The following is a 5,885-nucleotide window of genomic DNA, read 5'->3' on the forward strand; positions in this document are numbered from 1 at the left end:
GCTTCCAACTCACCTCAATTGTACAACACAGAAGAGCTTCTGGTGTCCTCCTTTCAGATGTGGGGGAGACAGATTTTCAACAGGCTTGCTTAGCATGTCAGCCATTATTTTAAAATGTGGAGCACACACGTAAATGCTGCACAGTTTCGGAAGTTTAGAACCACACAGCTAAGCTTTGCTCCCATGTTCTGCGAAGGGAGTCTGTGATCTTAGGATAACGGCCTTTAAGGACCTCAGTAAAGGATGAATAAGTGCTCCTAGGAAATCAAGGAGTCTCAGTGTAGAAGGAAGGCAGCCCTTTGGGCCTTCTGGGGGAGGAAAATGCTTTGGGAACTTTTGAATATATTTTCATTTTCTTGGAAATTTGTACCTCCTACCAGAATCTGTAAAATTACCAATTCTAATACACCCTAAATTGCTGATAAAATGCTATCAAGCACACAATACGTTCTTTAGAAGGATATTAGCTTCCCAGTTTGTGATGGTACCATTTTAGAAATTGTAGAATTGAGCAACTAAAATTAATTCAGCACCCTCTTCCCTTTGAAAGGTAATTTTTATTTTAAAAAAAATTTTTTTTAGCTTGTGCCATGCTTTTCTTATTCCACATATAAAGCCAAGAATCAAGCCATGGCTTTTTTTCTTTTAAAATCAGGAATAATGTTTTCTTTATCTCCAGTACATACTATTAAAATTTTGCTGTTACTACTTTGGATTAAAAAATATTAATTATAATTCATCATCTGAATCAAGGTGAAATCCTCATTCTCTTATACATGTTACATGTAAAAAATACATCTATTCATGACCAAATACATTTATCACAGATTCCCAGTTGTTAAGCTCCCCTTCTATTTGAGAGATAATAACCCCTTCAGGATGTTTTCCGGGGTGGTTAGACTCTTTGATGTCAGTACAGGGTAACTGAAAAAGAGACCAGGCAAGCTCCTGAAGTGCATTAAAGATGCTACATAGTAGCTGGGAGAGGCTCTCCAAGCACAAATGAGTGCAAGGATGTAGAGTTAAGCACCCACCAGCAATGGGAGCAGAGAGCCTTGCCTCGGTCAGCTGCAGGCACACTTAAGTGTGGTCTTTATATCAAGAAGAAAGAGGATTGGAAAGAGGGTATAGTGAGATCAGCTGCCTTGGTGGGCAGATGCTGGTGACTGTCTGCCACTGTCCTGAGTCTGCTTCTGCCCTCAAAAAAAGCTTATGATACAGCCGGAGTGTCATTACTTTTGGTAACAAACAAAAGCCAAGTTTGACACAAAAACGGAGGGAACCAAAGCAAAAGATTTGGAAAATGGCTTCATTATGCCTGGGAGGAAAGAATCCTTTCCATGGCTGCGTGCTTGCTTGCAGTTGGTGTAACAAGCTCAGGATTTTCTTTCATTGCTTTATCTCTATTCGAGTCAGTGAGCTTCTTTTCTTTCTCAATTTCCTTCATAACCAGTACATATCAATATATATATATATATATATATATATATATATATATATATACACAGAGAGAGAGAGAGAGAGAGACATGTATATGTACATAGTCAAGGGACACGGGTTCTGATAGGTTTTGTGTGTAAATAATCAAGTAAGAAGGCTGCCTTCCCAAGATAGAAGCACAAGTTCGTATGATACAGGCGTAGTAAAATGGACTCCCAAACCTGCACTCTACTTCCAGACAAAGACAGAAGAAAAAAAAGAAAAAGAAAGAAAGAAAGAAAGAAAGAAAGAAAGAAAGAAAGAAAGAAAGAAAGAAAGAAAGAAAGAAAGAAAGAGAAAGAAAGAAATTCTAAGCCTGGTTTGCCTTTTCACAGAACACTCAAAGCTGGCTCGCAGCTCCTCTGAAGGGCACATTGTCAGCAATGATTGAAGTGGCATCTTACCCAGGAGCGGCTGCAGGCTTGCACTGCCAGGGTTCCCGGCCAGCTTTCTAAACACCATTATTCTTGGACATGCAAGTCGAACGAGTGAAAAACCTGAATTCCGCCCCCCCCATCACCCTGCTTGTTTTAACTAGATTAAGTGCATCTGTTTACTAAGTCCTCATAATGCCCTAGATACTGAAGATTTAACACCATTAAACGTGTCTTTGTGGAGAGAGGCAAATCGAAAGTGGATCCCCGAGGCTTTCTGACGCTGGACTGTGGGCCAGGGGCCGAACAGAGAACGCCACAGCTCAAGGAAGGACATGGAAGGAAGTTGCTGGCTAAATTCCCATCAGGCAGATCTTGGGAGAAATCAAGAAAAAAATTAACTATATAAGGCCAATATTATAAACATCCTGGTCCAGGGACAGACTTCTTGGGACTCATTTTCAGACATCTTTCCCCAGGCATGGCTGTGGCCCAGGGGTATAGCCAACGGATTCTTACCACAGACTTGCCTGGCAGAATGCTCATCAACAGTTTAAAATTTCCAGGTGTCAGATCAAAAATTTCCTTTAGATCAATTGAGTGCAGTTTGATTTTTTTCCTTTGACTACTATGATAGCAAGTAGATTAAAAAAAAAAAAAACTAGCCAACCAAATTGTATAAAGCTCCAATCGAATTACCTGAAGGCCTTATTTTCCCCTAAATTAGGCAGAATTTGATTTCTGAATTTGCAACCAAATTACATACAAACCCTTGCCAAGTACAGGGAGAATTTTAAAAAGTATGTGTTCCTGAATATTGCTCTGACTCACCCAATTTCTTGTGTTACCAAATAAAAATTGGGGAGGGGAGTGGGGTAGGGTAGGGGGGAGAAGACATTAAATTAATTTATTACCATGTGAAAGTAAGGGGGGGAGTCAACTAATAAAAAGGTTAGCACCCCTGCATGATTACACAATGATTTCAGGTGAAAATTACAAAGCTAATATCCTGGCATTTAGTCATGGAGCTCAGTAATGATACACTTGTCAAATCTGTATTTGTATCAGTGGGGGACAAAACTTGTAAGCGGCATAAAGGAAGACAAATCTCTTTTTCTTTGTGGCTTTTAAAAAAATTTAATGTTTTAATCCATCATCTAATCACAAAACATATATCGCATTACCTATAATATTTATGGTGTTTTGGAAGGGCAATTAGAAATAGATTATTATAGTGCAGTGTCTGGATGCAACTTTTATTTTTCCCCCACTCATGAGAATATCTCAAAGGTATGCAACCGTTTCAGAATTTGCACTTGAGAGCAGTTTTGTGGGAGAATAAGCAGCATATATTTGTGTTCAGAATCCCCATTTGGTCGTTCCTGAGCTTGTTCATTATTTTGGGGAAACCAGATTCGGTGTTTAGAAGGGCCTGGTGCTCGGAATACCAGGGTCTCTACAGTTAAGCTCAGTCCTGGAGCTTCTGTTCTTCTAGGGCCTCACTAGACCACAAGACATCTTTAGTGTTTTCTGGCCTCACGGTTGAGGTTACCCCCCCCCACACACACACACCCCAGCCCCTACTGTGGCTACAGCAGAAGAGGTTCCCTAGGGATCTGTGTGGTATCAGGAGACTGTCTAGCCCAGAATCACCCTTTGCCACACTTCCTGATCGAGGCTGGGAACTCAGACAGTAAGGAGAATTGTAAAGGACCATACAGTACCAGAAATGATAGGTTTCACCAGCCCTGTGGCGGAGACTCGGCAGAGCCACTCCGGTATTAACACTGAAGAGCCCCTGCCCTTCTGCCCCTAAGACTCTAGCCTTGGGACCTGGGTCCACAATACACTCTTCCGCAGAAAGAATGAAGCTCACTGGATGTGACTGTCTTCAGTTACTGGCAGTTGTAGAAAATGAAAGTTGATCAGGACAGGATGTGTCCTGGATTTTTCTTCCCCCTTCCCCTAAACTGCATGTACTGGGGTTGCCTGCACTGATGTGGTGTGGCTGTCGTACAGGCCAGGGTCATGGTGGTCTACAGAACTTAGACTTTAACTGGTCACTAGTAGTTAAAGGCCCTGACGGAGCCAGCAAGCCCAGGCTACCTTTACCCAGTGTGTTCAGGTCCTCCCTCGTGGCAGTCCGATACAACGTGGAATGAAGTTTCCTGGGAAGCGGGACACACGAGGAACTTTTGAATTTACCAATGGCATTAAAAAAATTATATTTTTTATTACAACGGGCAAGTTTCAATTGGTTGACAGAAATGGCGAGATATGACGTCAAAGGACACTGGTTAGAATGCCAAGGCCAGTGGGGAGGAGGAGGGGGGAGACAGGCACAGAGATTGTGGGATGGGCCCTGGAGGCCTTGTTCTCCCTGGCCCTGGTCGTCAACGGGCTATCATACACCTCCAGAACCAGCCAGGTCCAAGTGGCAGTGATCCAGAGCATGTCTGGACAGGAGGAGGGAATCCAAGTCTAGGGACCCTGTGTTCACATGTGTCTCTGAGAGCCTGAGGCCCAGGCTGGCCTCTGTTTGGAAAACGCTTGTGCGCGCCAGTGAAGCGATCTGAAAGATGCTGCGGCCTCCTTGGCATTCTAACCAGTAACCAGGTCCTGGAGCCCAGCCGTCCCATTCCCCCTTTTAGGGGCCCGGGGTGGCCTGGAGCCAGCAGTGTCGCTGAAGGACTGAGAGCAAAGCCATGGCCTTGAACTACCCCCGCAGCTCCCGTGCCCCAGTCCTAATAGCAGGAAGTTGTTTCCAGTGGGAAAGGAGCAAGCCTGGAGGTGGGCACCAGCTCTGGGCAACATGCCTCCGCGAATCCCATGCCTTCCCAGACACCTTGCACTGCCCCTTTGCATGCTCAGTTCTGTGCATTACTTCCCATACCCATTTGAGAGGTTGTGTGCCCTCCCTGCCGTACCCCGCTGGGCACCGCGCCCCTTGCTCCGTTGAACTGACCAGGTCGCCCATGCGCGCGCGCCCTTCCTGCGGGAAGCCACTGCCACTATCAGGCCCACAACGCTGTCTCAGTTCTCTATCTAGAGCTCCGTGACCCTGGCGGCTGTCCTCAGCGCATACGGGGCTGCGGGCGGCGGGCAGAGGGGGATCGCTGTCGACCGAGGGTCCCAATCGGCCCAAGCGTGCACGCGCGTCCCGGTACTGCCCGCAATCATGGCAGCCAGAGCCTTGGAGCGCAGCCGCGGAGCGCGCCCCGGCAGCCGCCTCCGTGCCAAGTCCGCGCGGGCGGCGCGGGCAGCGCGGGCAGGGGACGCGCTCCTGCTCAGTCCTCCCCGCTGCGTTGGCCCCAGAGCTCTACCGGTGGGTCTCCGCGGTGCGGTGCCCAGTGGGGTGAGCGCGCGAAGGCGACGGGCGGGGCCGCGGGGCGGGCGCGAGCAAGCGGGGAGCGCCTGGGGCGGCGTGCCCGCGGGGGCGCGCACGCGGAGCTGCGGGGCCAGGCGCGGGGCCGGGGCAGCGAATCCGCAGCTCCCGCCGCCCGCCCAGCCCGAGCGCGCCCGTCTGGGTGGGGGCCGCCCGGGAGGGGCGGCGCCCGGACGCACCGGCCCGCAGCGGGCACAGCGGCCTCGTTGGTATTCCGGGCGCGTTTGCAGCCCTGACCTCCCCGCGGAGCAGGGGTGCCCGGGTGCTCGGGCACGGCCGCCGCCGCCGCCCCCGGGCGGTCTCCCCAGGACGCAGGGCGCGCGGGCGCCTCGCTTCCCTCTTCCCCTCCTCCCCGGTCCTCCGTGCCCCCTCCCCCGCCCCGATCCGGCGGCGAAGGGGTGGGCAGGGAAACGCGCTCTCTGGGACAGGTGCCAACTCCGAGACAAAAGACATAAAATAGGCGGCAACGGGGGAAGCGCGGCCAGCGCGCTCGGGCGGGGACCGCGGCGCCGCGGGGGCCGCATCCACGGTGCGGGCCGGGGAAAGTTTGGGAAGTCGGTGCGGCCGCTCTGCAGCGGCGGGGGACGCGCGGCCCAGGCCGCCCTCCGAGCCGCGCTCGTCCTTTCCGCGCCGCTGCTGAATAATTC

This window comes from Mus pahari, chromosome 17, assembly GCF_900095145.1.
Source record: "Mus pahari chromosome 17, PAHARI_EIJ_v1.1, whole genome shotgun sequence".
Classification (NCBI taxonomy): domain Eukaryota; kingdom Metazoa; phylum Chordata; class Mammalia; order Rodentia; family Muridae; genus Mus; species Mus pahari.